This window comes from Hesperophylax consimilis, chromosome 12 (genome assembly GCF_061612785.1).
Source record: "Hesperophylax consimilis isolate HC1 chromosome 12, BYU_Hcon_1.0, whole genome shotgun sequence".
In the NCBI taxonomy this organism is placed as follows: domain Eukaryota; kingdom Metazoa; phylum Arthropoda; class Insecta; order Trichoptera; family Limnephilidae; genus Hesperophylax; species Hesperophylax consimilis.
Genome location: NC_142847.1, coordinates 24,020,464 through 24,042,216, shown reverse-complemented (window position 1 = coordinate 24,042,216; position 21,753 = coordinate 24,020,464).

Below are 21,753 nucleotides of genomic sequence, written 5' to 3'. Positions count from 1 at the left end.
CCTGCCTCACAACCTACGGTCTATGATACGTTCTCCGAAAACCTGGAATCTGTATATTCATCACAACCAAATAATACTTTTTGTGTACTAGGAGATATGAATCTACCAACTCTGACTTGGTCATTTTCCGAAGACAGCAGTCAAGGTCTCGCCTCCTCAAATACGGCTGCATCGAAAACTTTGCTTCGAGCAATGTCATTGATGGACTTACTCCAATATAACTGTATACCAAACCATAATGAAAAATACTTAGACCTCGTATTCTACAGTCGCGAAACAAATGTTAAACGTAGCAACAACCCTCTCCTCTCAGAGGATAGACACCACCCAGCCCTTGAATTTGATATATCCTTCGTAATTCAACCAAAAATCAAAAACAAAATACAGCGTAGGCGCAATTTCAGGAAAGCTAATTATGCTCAGATTAATGAGGACATTAATTGTATTGATTGGTTATCTGAAATCGCAAATTTATCAGCCGAAAAAGCAGTAGATCGATTCTATTTAAAAATAAACAATGTAATTGATAAGCTTATTCCAGTATTGGCACGACGAAATGACAAATTCCCCATATGGTTTACTCCAGAACTTATTAGGTTATCAAGGAAAAAAGATAAAGTCTGGCTCAAATGGAAGACATATAAAGGTCTTTCTGACTATCGTGAATTTTCCTTCTTACGTGCTACATACAAAAAATTGACTTATGAAACCCGAAGGTTATTTTTTGACAACATCGAAAGTTCATTGCAAAATAATATCAAAAGCTTTTGGTCATATATATCCTCATTAAAATCGTCTGATGGATACCCTGCTGCAATGTCCTTCGAAGGGCGCAAATCTAACGATGCCCAGGAAATTTGTGATATGTTCTCTGAATTCTTTAAGTCAACATTTGAACCTTCTTCTATCAATGACCCAATTATTAACATTGACCAACTCGAGGAAGTTCAGGACTCTGGACTTGCGCACATTCACACAATTAAACTAACGGGAAAAGAAGTGCAATCGAGTTTAAAATCGATAGACATAAACAAGGGTGCGGGTCACGATGGAATACCAGCATTTTTCCTTAGATCTGCTGCGTCGTCACTGTGTGTGCCGCTTACCATAATATTTAATAAATGCCTGAGTGATGGGGTTTTCCCTGATAGGTGGAAGTTGGCCTATATTATACCGGTCCACAAGGGTGACTCGCGTCAAAGAGTGGAAAACTATAGGCCAATATCCATTCTCTCGGCGATCTCTAAACTATTGGAAAGACTTGTCCATGACAATATATATCCCCAGCTTGCTGCAAAAATTACTGAACAACAACACGGGTTTGTAAAAGGCAAATCTACCACGAGTAATTTACTTATTTACTCAAATTTCTTATTTACTAGCATGGATCGAGGCCACCAGGTAGATGCAATATATTGCGATTTCAAAAAAGCTTTCGACAAGGTTGACCACCTTATTCTTATTCAAAAAATTATGTACAACGGAATTAGAGGAAATTTATTACGTTGGTTTATCTCATATTTAACAAAAAGACAACAAGCCGTATCATTACGAGGACAGACTTCTACATGGGAACCAGTTACTTCTGGCGTGCCACAGGGGTCAATCCTGGGTCCGCTGTTGTTTATTCTTTTTATTAACACTGTTACTAAATGTTTCGTGCATTGTTTATATCTTTTGTACGCTAACGACATAAAAATATTTGCCATTGTTCGGAATTTAAACGATTGTCTTCTCATACAAAGCCACTTAGTAAGGTTCGAAACGTTTTGCAATGAAAACAAAATTTACCTAAGTTACAATAAATGTAAACAAATAAGTTTTACTAAAAATCACAACGCTATCAAACACAATTATTGTATTGGTAATTATTTACTCGAGCGCGTTTACTGTATAAGAGATTTAGGCGTTCTTTTTGATTCCAAACTCCACTTCGATGCGCACATAGATAATATTGTGAATAAAGCTTACAGCATGCTAGGATTTGTCATCTGAAACAGCCGTGAATTTTGAAAACCTGAAACATATCTTCTTCTTTACCACACTCTGGTCCGTTCTCAACTTGAATACTGCACCTCCATATGGAATCCACTTTACGATATCTATAAAGAATATATTGAAAATATTCAAAAGAAATTTCTGCGATGCCTCAATTACAGAATGAACGCACCCAAACGTGGGTACATAAATATGCTCTCGAGTTATAACGTCTCCACTCTATCTAACCGGCGAACAAACCTTGATTTCATGACTCTGTATAAAATCTGTAACAACGTTATTGACTGTCCCGAGTTACTGAAATTGATAAACTTCAAAGTACCACCCAGAGTAACAAGGCTTAACGACTTATTCCACATTAGCAGGACGCGTACAAATGCTGGTGTCAGGGATCCAATCAGAAGAATGTGCGAATCACTTAATCAGAATCAAAACCTCAAGGACTCTGACTTATTTTTTGATACACGCACTACTTTTAGTAGAAAAATGAAGACTGTTTTCCTACAAAGTTCAAAGTAAACAACTTAGACATACTTCGTTTAAATATATTTATATATTTTTTACTTTCTGTTTAACATTGTTTATCTATTTATATATATATATTTTTTTGTTTAACCCTCTAAATTTTTTCAAAAATAATTTGTAAATTCTTAAAAGGATATTGCGCATTTCTTTCATATCTCTATTTGTAAAATAATATTCTAATGTATATATTTTTACCCTATTTATAAGTGAAAATATTTGTAAATGTTTTCTGCTTTTTAAGTTAATTCGTGAGAAATAGTTTGGATGCAGGTGAATTCTCTAGTTGATGTTTCGTATATATTTTTTTCAATTGATATCTGTATCTGTTTTTTCTCCTTAATAAAAAAAAAAAAAAATAAAAAAAAAATGTACGTGGCTCTAATAATTGAAATAATGGTGTATTACAATACATGGTTAGGTGAAATACGTCGCTCTAGTTCTTTTTTGTCCAACAGACCATTTTCGGCGAAACTGAGTTAAGTATGCAGTTGTTCTCAGAAAGCATTTATTTATAAGATCCAATACAAAAAATATATAAAAAAATTTTTTTTATCTGTTTTCAAAACGCAGTTTGTCTTTAGTCCACCAAAATTAAACAACATTCCGTGCGTTTCTATCCAACATCCACAAGTTGACCAAAAGGACCCCTCATTTTTAAGCCGGCCGTTATGTTACATTTCATATAAATGTATCCAACATCCAAGCCATATCTTAGCCTATGTTTGAAATTCAAACTCTCCGTTAAGTGCGTATTACTGTAATAGACCAAACAGCCAATGGCAGCACAGCGGTAAGACCATGTGATTGTTATTCCAAACATTCGTTCGTTAGCGCCAAAAAATTAAATGTTTTCCCACAGTACCTAAATATGTACACTATAGAAAACGATATAAATTACATGGAAAATGCAACAGGTTAATAGTATTTCATTATTTTATCAGCAAATTGTTTCAACTTATCACCCGTCACAACTCCATACAGGGTGGTCATAATAACATAGTGTATTTCGAATGTTTTGAACATAACATTTTATAATAAATGCCAAGTTCTACACTAAAAATCAAATGGCAAAAATACTCACCAAACTATCTAACCTCTCAAGAACCATGCAGGACCTCGAAGTAAATGTAGGAGTCCTCGAGGGGAAAGTTATGATATTTGAAAAGATCATAGAAAAGAAAGTATTACCCCAAGACACAACACTAATTTGTGACTTGCTCGCTGAGTTAGGGGAACGCAAGATCCGCACCAAGAACGTGATTTTACTTAAAGTTCCTGAGTCTAGTTCCAACTCAAGCATGGATAATATCTTGGAAGATAAGAAAAAAGTTTTAACTATAGTTAGTGAAATAAACAGCGAGTTCAAACCGGAAGAAGTTAAAATTTACAGTCTTGGTAGTAAAATTTCAAATAAAATCAGGTCCATTAAAGTCGAATTAGAAGACCCTAAGCTGGCAAATCTTATTATTTTTAGCAAACATATTTTGCCTAATGGAATAAAAATAAAAACGGATAGGACCCTCCAACAAAGAGAACATTTAACTGACCTCTGGAAGGAAATGGAGGAGAGATAAGAAAAGGGTAAAATTGATTTGCAAATCAAACATTTTAATGGAATTCCTAAAATTATCAAAAGCCACGCAAAAAACTGATAAACAAAGATAACACACTCTGAAGAATCAATGGATATTATCAAAATGTTAGAGGAATCCGTACGAAATTACAAGAACTTAAAAGGAATTCACCCACCTTCTCATATGACATTTTATTATTAACTGAAACATGGTTAAGTGCGGATATCGGCTCGTCGGAATTAGGCCTAAATCAATATACTATCTATCGCCTTGTCTAACGGAGGAGACGTGATGTTATATGTTTCTAAAAATATCTCATCCTGTAGACTACCGGTCAAGCACACAAGTTTTGAACACATTTTTGTAATGCTCAACATACCTTATAGTAAAATTATTATCAGTTGTGTGTACATCTCACCTGCATCGGATTTGCAAATATATAAAAACTACAATGAGGAAATAGAAATTCTGAAATTTAAATATAAGAAAACAAAATTCATAATTGCTGGTAATTATAATCTGCCGAACTGGACCAGCCAAGATGACATCGGATCTGCCACAAACGAAGTTTAATTACCAGTCAATCCAGTGAAATTCGTGATATGTCCATATTCCTAGGACTAACTCAATCAAACAATGTGTCTAATTCTAATAATCGAATGTTAGATTTAGTGTTTTCAAGTGATTCAAAAATAGTGGTTGAGAAATCTGACGAATTATTATTGCCTCTAGATCCACCATCCACCATTAGATATTATCATAACAAATATGTCTGGAAGATCTCCAAACCTAACTACCACATCGTATAATTTCTCCAAAGCCGAATACCATAATATTATTGAGTACCTTACCTCGGTAGATTGGTCATTTTTAGACAACGAAAATAATTTAAATAATCAATTAGAACAATTTTACTCAATTTTAAATACCTCGATAGAGCGCTTTGTTCCTAGGGTCAACTTCACACCATTTAACTATCCCAAATGGTTTATGAGGGAATTAAAAAATATATTAATTATAAAAAACATATCCATAGAATATATTAACATACCAGAAATCCTAATGATTACATAACTTTTACTAAATTATGTAAGCAGTGTAAAGAATTATCAATAAAATGCTATAGTGATTATGTAAGCCTAATAGAAAAAGAGGTAGGTACACCAAAATGTTGAAAAAATTATGGAGTTTTTCTAAAAGTCAAAAAAAAATGATTGTGGATTTCCCAATAACATGTATTTAAAAGAAAATGTGCTGACAGTATCGAAGGTATAGTTAATCTCTTTGTCGATTCGTTTAAAAGTGTTTAGGACACAGATATTCGTGTCAATACGATTCCCGATATTTCAGTGGAAGAGGTATTAAATCTAAGCCAATTTTTCATCAAAAAAGAATCTATGGAAAAAGTCATAAAAGAATTAGATAACAATAAATCTGCTGGACCGGATGGTATTCCTCCAATATTTTTCAAAACCTGTGTTAGTAGTCTGATATATCCTCTTTATAAACTCTTTAAGAATTCTTTAAGTTCTGGTTCTTTTCCAGCTCAGTGGAAAAAGAGTTATTTAACCCCTATTTATAAAAAAAGAGATAAAAGCGATAAACTATTGACCAATTTGTATAATGTGTGCGTTACCGAAAGTTTTTGAGAAATTAGTCCTAGATATCATTGTAAAACCTATCAACAAAATTATTGTTCCTAACCAACATGGCTTCATCACAGGTCGCTCTACCTTAGGTAATTTAATGATTTATGAAAATTTCATATCTGAATCTCTGAGTCTCAAACAACAAGTGGACAGTATATACACTGACTTAAGTAAAGCTTTTTATAAGGTTCGACATCACATACTTATTTATAAACTTCGATTGTTGGGCATCAAAGGTAAATTATTGAGTGCGATTGTTAGTTATCTTAGCCATAGGGTGCTTAGTGTAAAGATTAATTCTGTACAATCTTATATATTCGAGGCCATAAGTGGGGTTCCTCAAGGGCCCCACCTCGGCCTAATATTTTTCTTATTATTCATCAATGACATTGTTGACCAATTTAATGATGTAGAATTCTGCTATTTGAGACGACTTAAAAATATATAAAAGAATACGCAATGTATACGATTGTAAAATTTTACAGTCTAACTTAGAACATCAATGGTGTGAACAAAATGCTTTATTTTTGAACAGTCAGAAATGTCAAGTAATACAATTTTCCAAAACTCGTAATAATATCTTATATGAATATACATTAAATAATAATAAATTAATACCAGTGTCACAAATTCGTGACTTGGGTGTAATATTCGATGAAAACTTGTCATTCATTGCACACATCAACTATATAACTAATAAGTCTTTAAAGATGCATGGCTTCCTTTGCAGAACTTTAACTGATTTTAAGTCCATTGATTGTATGAGAATCCTCTAAATTTCATTAGTCAGAAGTCAATTGGAGTATAATTCACCTATTTGGTCCCCTTTATATAAAGTTCACTAGAATAATATAGAAATATTTCATCACAAATTTCTTAAGTACGTAAATTTTAAGCTCAGAATTCCTATTGATTACATTAATTATGTCAGTTTGATGAATCAATTGCATCTAATAACACTGTCTGACAGGAGAATTATTTCAGACCTGGTTGTGTTACACAGAGTCATTAACAACTTAATTGATAGTCCTGCCATAGTTGCCACTATTAAATTCCATGTGCCTACTAGGAATACAAGACAAAATATAACAATCTTCTGCAATACATACACGACCAATTATCAGACACACTCACTGACCAATAGGATGCATGATCTGGGCAACAAGTATGGGGGTGCTATTGATTTATTTATTGACTCCATTTATAGAACCAAGCATAATCTATAGCAACACTTTGTCGAATCCTAAAAATTAGAATAGCGTTGGTAAATTAGTTTTAATGTTTTGTCTTATATTATGTAGCGTTGTTGTAATTTCTTTTTTACTTTATGTTACTCTTACGTTTTACTAATATTGCTTCATATTTAGTTTTTTTTAAAATTATTTCTTAATGTTTTCTCATAATACTTGTAATCACAATTTTACAATTGTGTATTTTGTACCTACTTTACATTGGATTACATCTATTTACTGTATAATACAGATATTCTCCTATGTACACTGCATCCTGGACCACTTTTATGTAAAAGCCTTTTAGGCGTATATATGTATATATAAATACATAAATAAATAAATCTTAAAAGGTTTACATTCGGTAACCCTTTTCGCTGGAAGGTCTGCCATTATTTGCTGCATCATCCTGGGATTTGATCTATAACATATTACACATTTTTTTATTATCTTTAGAACTACATTTTTTCCATTTATTGGCCAGAACTTCAATCTAATTATTGCTTATAAAGTCTGAGTACCTGCGTGCAAATGCAAATAATGATAGTTTTTGTAATTAGCTCAGTTAAACAGTGATGTGATGGCAATAATATGGGGTGTTGTTGATTTATTGATAACAATTTTCCTTTAGAAAGCCTGTCGCCTACGCGAAATAAATCATTATGCAAATAACGATTTAGTGAACGTAGATTATACTACCCCTCCAAACATTCCTGCCCGCCTGCAAGACTCGTATCTCTTATCTGAAGGAATGTGCTTGTGCTCGGGATATTAAAACATTCAAAGAGTCATCCGATTCACTTACCGTCAATTGACCATAACGCCAGCGCGATGCGTTCCTACAATTAAACAAAAATCTAATTAAATAACCTGTTACTCTTTGCAATTTGTTAAGACATGAGTACCTCTTAAAAATTTCCCAATCTTGTATTATTGTTGCCAACAGTGCAGTTTTTGTTTTCACTTTAGGTGGATCTATACACGTAGATTCACCGCATGGCCAACTGGATTCTTCTAGCGTTAGCAAAGTAGGCCCGTGCCATCAAATTTTGGATATCAATAATTAAGAAGGTCTAATACCTCTATCTTCCGATTTCACATGCTTCCATTGTGCAGGTTTGCTTGATTCTTGAATTTCAGCTACCCTATTGGCAACAAAGGTGTTATATCTCGCAGATTGCCCCTCGATACAACATAAGGCTATTTGAGAATCACACCAGTAAGTAGTACATACCTCTGGCATACTAATAGCTTCCTTCAAATAATCAATTATTCTTACTAAAAATATATCTCCACATAATTCTAGTTTAAGTAGAGATATGATTTTTAAGGGTGCCACCCTTGATTTCGAAACTATTAGATTTGAGTGTATCCCACCTGAAGCATCGGTGGAAACCATATATCCGCAAGCAGCGTAGGCCTTTTCCGATGAGTCACAAAATCTATGTAAGAGTAAATTCACATGATTTTGACAAATGATTCTTCTAGGTACCTTTAAATTATTTATCTGAGGTGATTCACCTATATAAGCTCTCCAAACATTTAAAATGTCAGGGGGAATATCCTCGTCCCACTGAGTTTTGGTCTGCCACAGACGATGCATTGATTGCTTCGCTATTAATGTTATGGGTGCTATCAGACTCAGAGGATCAAAAATGGATGCTTTGCAAGACAACATTTGCCGCTTGGTTTTAATTAGCTTTGTTGCGGGTTCCACCGTATATTGCCAATAATCTTGCTGATTATTCCAAGAAAGACCTAATATCTTTCTAGTTGCGCGTGAGGTCTTAAAATTGAATAGCCTTAAAATGTGTACCCTTCACCCCCCCTTTGCCCCTTGTCCCCTTTCCCTGACCCGGCCAAACGACAAGTAACGTTGTTATCGTTGCATCTTACCGCGAACATTCGTGTCATTTGTGAATACCCCCATATGTTGAACTCGGCTGTGACTGTTTTTTGAGTCTTTGGCCTTTCCCACTCATTTCCCCTTTGCAAACACTAAGGCAAATTCAATTCGTTTTTGTTTTGTCTAGTCTTTATCGCACTTTACCGCAACCAACCCCGCACAATTGCGAACGAAAGATTTGCGCACCACCTTCAAATTGGTCCCATTTCGAACCGGATTATATTGTATTATTTTCGTTCGCAATTGCAATCTATAATCAATATTTGTACCAAAGTCATGGCATTTGCATTATAAATGGGTTAAAATTTAGTCCGTCAAATAGCTATTTTAAAAACGGTTTACATTTAATTCCTCGTTGCAAATTATAGGTTGACAATAATTTAATCGTGTAAGTAGGTACCTGGTTTAACGCAAAGAATCGTATTGTCTAAGAGGGTACTTGTATTCAATACCCAATTCTAATAATACGAGTACATACTTCGCTGGCGTTAAGTAGGTAGCCCGACGTATTTACGACCACTTTAATAATAGTTGGTAAACAAGAAATATTAATTCAGTTGTTATTGAGTTTAATTTGGTAACACTTCTCAGGAGAATTGTTTACTTTAATCAATTACGCTAGCGTTAATTGAATTATAATTAATTATTTGGGTTTATTATTTATTACTAAAATTATGACTACTAAAGAAAAAAAGTTAAAATTAAAAGTTGAAATTACTGACGTCTCAACGAGATGCGTTAGATGCACGTCTTACTAAGTCATTTGAACTATCAAATAAAATTTCCGACCTGAGTATTCTAGAGGAGTTTTTTTCGTTAGTTGAAACTCTAGACTTGACTAGAAGTAATTATGAGGACATATCTCAACAAATAAATATATTATATTTGGATATCGATTCAAACTTTGAACCTGATTTTGAAAGATGGTTCAAGTTCGACGATATGTACGGACATATCAAAAGAAAAATATCAGTAAATCGGGAAAACACTTCACGGGTGGCTAGTGAACCGAAAAAATGTAGTGTAAAACTCCCACCGATTGAATTGGCATATTTCGATGGGGAAATAAAAAATTGGCCCATATTTTATTCAAGTTTTTTTCCGACACAATTTCTCTAATTCATCATAAAGTACGAAAGTATCCGATATGGTTCAGCAAAGAATTAATTCAGTTAATTGTTATTAAAAAAGAAACACATAAAAAATATAAAGAACACAGAACAATTCCCAACTATATGGCATTCAACAATATTAGAAGAGATTGCAAAAAAATGACAAAAAGATGTTATAAAAATTACATTAATTCTGTTGAGAACACGATACTTCATGATGTAAAATACTTTTGGAAATACACAAAATCAATGAAAAACAATGATGCTGGTATTTCTGGTAATATACGTTACAGACAAAATAGCTCCAGTAAAATTTATGAAATTGTTAACATGTTTGCTGATTACTTTAAGGACGTGTATGAACCTGATATTCCAGATGACTTAATTCCTTACTTCAATACGGATTTAAATTTACACTTATCGTAAATACACATTGATATTGAAGACATTATAGTCTGTATTAAATCACTTGAATCTAAAACAAGCTCAGGACCTGATAAGATTCCTTCCATCTTACTTAAGAATTGTGTCCAAAGTTTATCTGTTCCGCTTAATATACTGTTTAATAAGTCACTCTCCACAGGATACTTTCCAAAAATATGGAAACTTAGCTACTTAACTCCTGTATTTAAAAGTGGTGATAAATCCTTTGTTGAAAATTATCGGCCTATCTGTATTCAATCGTCTATACCTAAACTTTTTGAGAAATTGATTCTTAAGAAAATCAGCTTCTTTGTAAACTCTTGTATCGCAACTTGTCAACACGGCTTTATCTCCGGCAGATCAACTTTGACTAACCTAACATTATATGAAAATTTTATTTCTAATGCACTTGCCAACAAACAACAAGTTGATTCTATATATACCGACTTCAGTAAGGCGTTTGATAAGGTCTGTCATAAAATCCTCATTAATAAACTTTTGAAACTCGGAATTAATGGAAACCTTTTATCTTGGTTTAAGAGTTACTTACTTAGGCGTCAGTTAACTGTCTGTATTAATGATCACTTATCCTACATGTTCGAAGCTACCAGTGGCGTACCCCAGGGTTCGCATCTTGGTCCTATACTTTTTAATTTATTCATTAACGACGTAACAAACATATTCACCCGTGTTCTCATTCTAATGTTCGCTGATGATATGAAGATATATAGAATTATTGACAATATAGAGGACTGTCTAACACTTCAATCTAATATTAATAGCTTTAACGATTGGTGTCTTAAAAACAAATTAACACTTAATGTAAAAAAATGTCAACTTATGAGATTCCACAGAAAAAAAAACCCATTGTTGTTCACCTACTTTCTCAATAATCACACCTTATTATCTGTTGATGAAATAAGAGACCTTGGTATAACCTTTGACACTAAATTAACATTCATTAAACATATTAACCCTCTTCTTGGCACCGATAGAATTAAGCATCACAAAAAATATTTTTTTACATATTTGAAGTCTGTTAGGCTTCAGATTCACAAAAACAAATGAAAAATATTTTTATTGTTTTTTATATAGTTTATTTGGAGTTGTATCCTATAGGATACATTGCCAGGTTGTTACAAATCAAAATTTAAAAAAAATTACTATGGAAAATGAAAAATTATGTCTTAAAAGCTAATTAAAACTATTATTTTGTGTGATATGATAGGAAGCAATTTCCCTTATCAGTAAAACAAAGCCTTAGGCCACATTTTATGCAAAATACAGACGTTTGTCCAGAATTGCATAGTCGGCATCTTCCTTTTTCTTTATGTTCCGGAAAATGTCCTAAGTTATCAAACCGGACTTCATCATCCGGCCTGGCTTCTACCGGATTCTTTATTTTGTTTGGTGGCGTTGTGATGTTTCCGATAGGACGGCCACGTATTTTGTTTTTGTAAAGCAGACCATTTGCAATTTTTAGACGAAAATCCTTCAAACATATTGTTTTTTTGCTTCCTTCTTTTTGCAGGGCCACTTCACGCCGGTAAAGTAGCCATGCGTTGTTGATAGATATATCAAGTAATTGAGAAAATATCGCCATATACCAACGATGTGTGCGAAAAGTGCATCGGTACAAAGCTATCAGCATATCGGCTAAGTGGACACCACCCATATGGGCATTGTACTGCTTTATTATTTCCGGGCAGGTGACGTCAATTTTTTTTTGTCCTGTTTGCTATATCTTTGTATTGTAGATAATGGGTGTGAGTCTACAAATGAACTTCCAATAATGACAGCACGATTGTCAAACCGAGTGACTGCAGCCAATTTTTTCTTCTCATCCGTCATTTTATGAAAAGCTCCTCTTCCAAGACTCTTGAGTTGTTTATCAGGTTTAAGTTTACATCTTCGTAATCGATTTCGCCGCATGGTGCCCAGACCTAAAATTCCGTACTCATGACGAAGATGATGCAGAAGTTCAAAGTTCAAAAGAGGTAAAAAAATTGTCAAAATATATAATAGAGCATGCCGCATTGGGAATAGACTTACTGAGAGTCAGAACGACTTTTGCCCCTATTCCAAGATTTTCTTCGTAGTTTGAAAATTCACAACCACGAAATGTTGCCTCTCCACCGTATCTCAAGAAGTCATATACTATGCCGGAAACCCCCGATCGGACAAACATTTTAAAGCCCCATTTTTTAGGTTTGCTCTTTATATATTGTCGCCGGGAACCTGCTCTTGTTCCTTTGTATGGTATCATCATTTCGTCGACAGAATTTTTTATCTCTTTTTCAATTTTTAAACAATTCTGCTTTACCAGTTCAAAAAGAGGCCTTATTTTAAAATAAACATCCCCATCAACATCCTCATTGTTAACAAAATGAAGATATCTTCTGATGGACTGGCATCTTTTGAGTGGCATGATACTTACCACTTGCTCAATTCGCATTTTTTCAGACCAATAATCAGTGTATGCTGGTAGTTTTATTAGGCCCATTAAAATTTCAATGGCCAGAAAGTCACATATCTCACTGTAGGAAGTATCAATGCATTTGCTTGATGATTATGTGGAATACAAATCGGTGTTACAAACTATCATATTGAATGCTTCTTCTGAAAAAAACATTTTGAAGTACTCTAAGGGCGATTTTATCTTCTCTGGAGTTGTAAAATGATTGTCACATATGTCTACTTTTGACATAAAATCTTTCTCTTTCCAATCAAAGTTCATTTTTTTCTTACGATTAACATGTCGACGTGTCCGTAGTTCAGCGCTTGAGGTGTTTGCGGAAAGATCAGCAACATGAGCCATTGGTTCATTATCTTCCTCCAATGCATCATAAACAATTCCAAAGTTTGATGAGCGCACTGCAGATGAATCATCTTGTAGTTCATCATCTTCGTCACTTTCAATATCAGAATCTGCTCCCGATATTGGTATTATAGTCAGTATTTCTTCAATTTAGCGAGGCTATGGAAAAATGAAAAATCATAATATATAGATTTCAAAGGGGTTTACTACATAATACAATAAACAATAAATACTTGACATTGTACATAAGATAATATAAACTCTTAATAACTTGGCATTGTATCTCAGGGGATTCACATTCAATCAAATGTAATTCACTGCAGACTTGGCGGTGTATATCATAGGATACACACCATTTTGGAATGCAATATAAACAAGATTTGTCACATATGTTATTTTTTATTATTCACTGAACCCTTATAAACACGAATTCATTCCTAAAATAACTAAATATCTAATAATGCAAGTAATAAATAAAGATAACTTACAGACAAATTAGTTGTGCGTCTTCTGTTGGCAGCCATCTTGCAGCGGTATGAGTTTGAACTGTCACTGTTCTTCTTAATTAAACAATAGATGGCTCTAGTGGCACTAATTATCAAGTTGAGAACATGTTAGAGCAGATTTAATTAAAATCTGTTTTATCCATGTACCAGTTTAAGTGGGAAAAAATTATGAAAACTATGTATACTATAGGATACATTGCCAAGAAGAGGGTTAATAATATAACCAGTAAAGCAATGCAAATGTTAGGATTTGTCTTACGGATTTCAAAGGATTTTAAAAATTTTAAAACTGTCAAATTACTTTACACTTCACTTGTTAGAAGCCAACTAGAATTTAACACCACCATTTGGAGTCCTTACTACAGTGTACATGAGAATTCCCTTGAGCGCGTCCAACATAAATTTTTACGTTATATTAATTTTAAATTGGGAATACTCATCGAAAACATTAATTACCCCTCTCTGTTACATTTATTGGGACTCGATACATTAAAAGAAAGAAGAATTTGTTTTGACCTATTTTATTTATTTAAAATCGTTACCAACCTGTTGAACTCCCCTGAACTTCTTTCGCTAATATGTTTCCGTGTACCTAGTCGATCAGTTCGTTTCAAATTACCCTATCACTGCAACAATACAGGATCTAACGCTGAACTCAATTCCATAATGAATCGCCTACATGTACTTGGGAATAAATATGTTTTGGATGAATCTATAAACATTGCTAGTTTATCCTCATACAAACACCACTTAATTAAAACTGTATGTCAGCGCTTCTCTGATTGAATATAACCAAATACAGTTTTAAAGTATTAGTTTATCCGGGATTTATTGTAAATTAATTGTTTATATATTTATATATACACATTATTGCATTGTATTTATAATAACCATTTCTATTGTTCTCTTTTATGTATTTTGTATTTATATTTTTTTTATCTATGTATATTCTGTATTTATAATAAGTGAAAAAAATGTTATTCTTTGTAAAAGCCGCTATAATCGGCGTTAATAAATAATAAATAAATAAGTTTTATTAACACCGTACACAATAATGATACACTTTCGAATTCAGAAAAGTTATATTATTTGTTGGGAAACATTAATAACCGTGTTAAATCAACGTTTTCCGGGATCATTTTATCGCCGGAAAATTACGAAATTATTTTTAACTAGTTGATCGATAAATATAACGACAAAAGAGTAATATTTTCTGCATACATCGATCAAATTTTGGATTTTAAATCCTTTGTTGTTGCCAATATTAATAATCTGGAATCCTTTATAGATCATTTTGCGTCGGCTGTGGCAGCCGTTAAAAATGTAAATTTAGATAATTTATGTGACTTTATTTTCTTACACATTGCATTGAAAAAACTGGATATGGACTCGGTAAAAGGATTCGAAACATACAATCGGGAAAATGAATTCCCATCGTTTGAAGACTTGGTGAAATTTGTGCGGGAACAATTTAAGATCTTGCGAAGAACCGGTTCTTCAAGGAAATCGTTGGAAAATAAAAGTGAAACGTTAAAACGGTCACAAAGATCGACGCAAGCCTATATGAGCACTGGTAGTGAGGAAAATTGTCAGCCTATTAAATGTTTACTTTGCAATAATCCATCGCATGGAAATTTGTTTAAATGTTCAGAATTAAAAAAATTGAATGTAAGGCAACGGTTCAATGTTATCAAGAGCAAGGAATTCTGTTTTAGATGCCTTAGTGATAGACATAAGGCTAGGACTTGCAATTCAAATCAAAATTGTGTAATGACAATTTTCATCATACAATGTTAAATTTTGTAGAACAGGGTGCATCACACAAGGGGCAGTCAGACTCTCAAAATGCCCAAAGAATTGAAAACCAGAAAGCTGATCAATCGAATGATCCAAAACCGGGCTGCTCCAATTCTGATGTAGCTTTGTGTACTTTTTCAACTGTTCGATCTCATAATCTAAAGACTCATTGTACTGTATTGCTGGCTACCGCACGAGTGGGAATAATTGACGCGCAAGGAAATGAACATCTCGTTAGGTGTTTATTGGACAGCGCATCTCAGAGCAATTTCATTACTCGGGATTGTTGTAGAAAATTAGGATTTTTTGAATATCAACGCCCATCTTGTTCCACCGTTAAGGGTATTGGAGGATCGTCTAAGCCCATTACAGGCTCCATACAGACCGAAATTTACTCTCCTTTCAATCGAGCAATAAATTATAACATTACTTCATTAATAGTTAATAAAGTTACAGAGCGCTTACCTACCGCCAAAGTTGATGTACCTTCATTGTCATATTTGAATGACTTACCGTTGGCGGATGAGTCATATGGAGAACCAGGAGAAATTGACATGTTGCTAGGAGCCCAGCTCTTCCCGTATCTCCTGTTGTCAAAAAGGGTTCAAGACCCTTTTCGGAGACATAATCTGCATGCTTTAGAAACAGTTCTAGGATACGTTATTTTGGGATCAGCACCAACTCGGGTTGAGGATAATGTTAGCGTATCTTGTTGTGCCATGCTAGAAGAACCAGATGATATTTGTCTCAAAAAATTTTGGGAATTAGAAGAGGTAAACGTACCGTCTATTAAAAGTCCTGAAGATCGTGTATGTCAGGAAATATATCAAAGAACAACCACAAGAGATCCTGAAAATGGAAGATATATAGTTGTAACGGACGTCGTTGGCCACATTATTAATTTTTCTCAAAATTTGTTTTACATTTATAAAATGTGCCTACCCCACGCTACTGGCGAAATCATCACTCCCCGCCACAGTTCATTTTGTCCCATTTTCGGCCAAGGCGGCCTGAAAACTTTGTCTCCAAACGGCATCGATGCCGTTCAATGATCAAATTTTTAAGAGGTACTCATGTCTTAACAAATTGCAAAGAGTAACAGGTTATTTAATTAGATTTTTGTTTAATTGTAGGAACGCATCGCGCTGGCGTTATGGTCAATTGACGGTAAGTGAATCGGATGACTCTTTGAATGTTTTAATATCCCGAGCACAAGCACATTCCTTCAGATAAGAGATACGAGTCTTGCAGGCGGGCAGGAATGTTTGGAGGGGTAGTATAATCTACGTTCACTAAATCTTTATTTGCATAATGATTTATTTCGCGTAGGCGACAGGCTTTCTAAAGGAAAATTGTTATCAATAAATCAACAACACCCCATATTGTTGCCATCACACCACTGTTTAACTGAGCTAATTATAAAAAACTATCATTATTTGCATTTGCACGCAGGTACTCAGACTTTATAAGCAATAATCAGATTGAAGTTCTGGCCAATAAATGGAAAAAATGTAGTTCTAAAGATAATAAAAAAATGTGTAATATGTTATAGATCAAATCCCAGGATGATGCAGCAAATAATGGCAGACCTTCCAGCGAAAAGGGTTACCGAATGTAAACCTTTTAAGATTTATTTATTTATGTATTTATATATACATATATACGCCTAAAAAGGCTTTTACATAAAAGTGGTCCAGGATGCAGTGTACATAGGAGAATATCTGTATTATACAGTAAATAGATGTAATCCAATGTAAAGTAGGTACAAAATACACAATTGTAAAATTGTGATTACAAGTATTATGAGAAAACATTAAGAAATAATTTTAAAAAAAACTAAATATGAAGCAATATTAGTAAAACGTAAGAGTAACATAAAGTAAAAAAGAAATTACAACAACACTACATAATATAAGACAAAACATTAAAACTAATTTACCAACGCTATTCTAATTTTTAGGATTCGACAAAGTGTTGGTATAGAGTCCTGAAGATCGTGAATGTCAGGAAATATATCAAAGAACAACCACAAGAGATCCTGAAAATGGAAGATATATAGTTGTAACGGACGTCGTTGGCCACATTATTAATTTTTCTCAAAATATGTTTTACATTTATAAAATGTGCCTACCCCACGCCACTGGCGAAATCATCACTCCCCGCCACTGTTCATTTTGTCCCATTTTCGGCCAAGGCGGCCTGAAAACTTTGTCTCCGAACGGCATCGATACCGCATCGCGCGTTTATCTTTGCCAAGCGGATCGATGTTCAACTTTTTACTATATAAAATTTACTAGGAAAAATCAATTTTCAAAATGTTGCAAATATCTATATTTTACTTGTATATCTCCTCGGCGGTAGTAAAATAAACACTATTTGCTATGTGCTACCACTGAGGAGATATTAAAAATGCTGTTTTTCACATATATGTATAACCATTTTTGTACAATAATTTTTAACTTTTTTGCGTGTACGAAAATCCAGGCACCTCGTAGCATAGTGAATCTTATCTCTTTCTGAGCGCTATGTTACGGGGGACCTGAGAAAAATACTAACTTAACGATATTTACAAATTTGATCGCTTCAAGATCATTTTTACACTTTTATTTACAAACTTTTCTTATTTTTTGTCGTATCTTGGCAAACTAAAAATCTAGTTGTCAAGATACACATTCTTAAAACTACTATTCATTTAAACTATGTGATTGTTATTCGTGTAAGCCTTCAAAATCTTTTCAAACTCGCAAATTTAAGCGTCTACCTTCGGCTATAGCACCGGCAAAATGAATATGCGACATTTTGCCGGGGCATATAAACACATTACTGGCGCGGATAGAATCCCCCACCACGTTATGACTCACAGCCCAATGTCGGGTGCGAGTCATGCTTATTGCATATAAGCAGCCACATAAAAAATAAAAATTAGTTCATCTTTTCCACCGAAACCAAGCGTTTTATTATCTACAAGTGACTCCTGCCCACCATCTGCCACATCTCGCCAAGTCTTCTGCTCCAAACCTTCTGGCGTTACCTCCTCAAGATCAGCCGGCCCTACTCTGGAAAACCGCCAACGCCAGGAGCGAGCAGAGACAAAAGCACACCCAGTGCCCAACATTCACTTAACACTGGGTGCGGGAGGCAGATTTTATCATAAAATTGTCAACTATCATCATCATCGGCCGTAAAGGAGCATTTTCATCGGTTGAAGACACGGTTTGAAACCAGCGCCCAAATTTACAGTCTTGTGCGGACTCCCGTCCAGTACAATAGTAGCTTTGCCATTTAAAAGGGATGTTTCAACCCTAGGGGATTCATTTGCAATGGCAAAGAAACGTTTTTTATGCCTTGAACGTAAATTGAAGGCCTCTCCAAAATTAAGAGAAGCTTATAATAATATTATCAATGAATATTTAGAGAAGGATTATTTGACTCTCAGCACTCCAAATAAAGGAAATGAGATGCCTTTATACATAATTCCGCACCATGGAGTTGTACGAGAGGATAAAATCACGACCAGTTTGAGAATAGTCCTGGACGCTAGTGGAAAAACAAGCACTTCCGTGTCATTGAATAATATTTTATATAGTGGGAAAAATTTACAGGAAAATTTATTTAATATAATAATAAATTTTCGTGTATTCCCAATAGCTCTCTCAGCTGATATACGCAAAATGTTTTTGTGTATAGGAGTGAAAGATAGTGATCGGAGATATCAACGAATCTTGTATTGCTTCTTGTATTGGCACGATCAAGTGAATCAGATACTCGATTCGGGCCATGTCAAGAGTCAGAATAATAGAAGAGTATGTATGAGACGATGTATGAATGTGAATGAGGCAAGAAGTGTGTGCCAAGATCGAGTTGTTTGGCGGTCCGTCCTCTCTGCCTACCCCTGCGGGGAAACGGCGTGATGGTTAGTTAGTTAGTTAGTTAGTTGTATCGCTTCTCGCCCAACGAAGATATTAAAACTTATGAGTTTAACCGCGTTTGTTTTGGTCTTACATCCAGCCCATTTCAAGCTTTACGCACTATCAGGCAATTGGCCTCCGATGAAGGAGGAGCTTTTCCTGAGGCAAGGAAAATTATTGAAGAATTTTTATTCATGGATGATTTTGTATATAGCATGGAAACTGAAGAGGGTGCAAAGGAAACGTCCTCTCAGTTACTCGCATTATTGAAGACTGGCCAATTTGACCTTGTCAAGTGGACCAGTAATTCGCAAGGTGTTCTGGAATCTATTCCAGATTCGCATCGCTTATCAACGATAAAGGAATTTGATGAAGTGAGCATGCATAAGATATTGGGTATTGGGCATAAGATACTGGTCACCAAATTCCGATTTATTCTCGTTCGTCACTACACCTAAAACAGGTTGTACGAAACGAAATATATTGTCTTGTGTCGCAAAAATATGGGATATTATGGGCTTCATCGCGCCTGTCGTTTTATATGCCAAACTTTTTATTAAGCAATTGAACACAACACAACGATTGGGATGATGAGCCTTCCGACGATATTGTAAGGATATGGACGCAATTCTGTGAGGAACTTTCCTCACTGAATAGAATAAAAATTCCGCGCCATACTGGCATCACGTCCAGTAGCATCGTAACCCGCATTAGCGCCCCGAGGTGATATCTCACAAAAGCGGCGCTATACAAATTATTCAATAAATAATAATAATAATAAAATAACCATTTTTGGTTTCGCAGATGCCAGCGAAAAGGCATATGGAGGTATATCAGCGCCCTTGAGGTGTTTTTGCACAAAAACGGCGCTATACAAGTCATCCAAGTATTATTATTATTATTATTATAGTGTATTTCCATGTCAAAAATCATGAAACAATTTCAGTACATATTGTTTGTGCAAAATCGAAGGTTTCTCCTGTGAAAATTGTTTCTCTCGCACGATTAGAACTTTGCGCTGCATTAATACTTGCAAAATTAATGCATAACGTAGTAGAAACCTTAGAAAAACGCTTGAAAATTGAAAATATATACGCATTTACTGATTCCACTGTAGCACTTTCTTGGATTCGGTCTTCTCCGCACCGTTGGGGGACATTCGTGGCTAATAGAGTTGCTAAAATTCAATCTGGATTATCAGCTATCTGTTTTAATCATATCACAGGCACAGATAATCCCGCTGATTGTCTGTCACGAGGGCTTACCCTCAATCAGATTTTAGATCACCCGCTATGGTTTCATGGCCCACCGTGGATGAAATTTAGGCCTGATCGGTGGCCCATTACCACATTTGATGTCACCATGGTGACAGAACCACCCGAACAGAAGTCTTTTTCGTTAGTAATGACTTCTGGTTTAGAAGAATATGATATTCTAACCCTGTCAAAGCGCTTTTCCTCGTGGAATAAATTATTACGATTTTCGGTTTACGTATTTCGTTTTCTTAAGACGCCGCATTTTGCATTTTGAATTGTAAATCGGCAACGCCTACCTCTTTTAGTTTTCATAAAGTTCGTGTAGAGTCACCATTGTCCTGATTATAAGAGAATTTGATTAGTTTGCTGATTTGTTGACGATAAAAGAAAACATTGAAAAATGTATCTAAGATCAGAACCAATATGTCTCCATTATCAAACTTTTACACCAATACTTAGCGACTTTACTGAACGGACGGGCGCGGGAGTTAAAATGCCCATAATTCTCAAACTACGGATATTACGGATTTAATTACTTAAATATTTTTATATTAAATTAAAATAACTCATCATAAGATACATACTTTTAAAAAATGAATACATATTTAAAAATTTCTCCTATAAAGTAAAAAACAAATTTAAAAAAAAATAATAATTAAGGTTTTTCTTATAAGATTTATGCATAAATATATTAAACCTACTTTTGTTTACATAACATACACGTATATTATAAATAATTTTAATAATTACATATTTAAAAAATATTTTTTGTTGTTTTAAGCTTTTTTATATCAACAGGGTTTGAACTCTAGGTTCCTCCTAAGGACTTGTAAAACAGAAGACTTTTTGTAATTATTTATTTATTCATTTAAACTAATATGTAAATAATATTTAAATCTAATATGTTTGCATTATAACATTATGAACTACAATCTACCATATTATTTTACCCCATTACGACGTATATGTGCTGACGGAAAATCGGCTCACTCTACTCGGAAATAAAATCAACAGAACTCGGACTCAAGGCGAAGCTTAATTAATGCTTAATA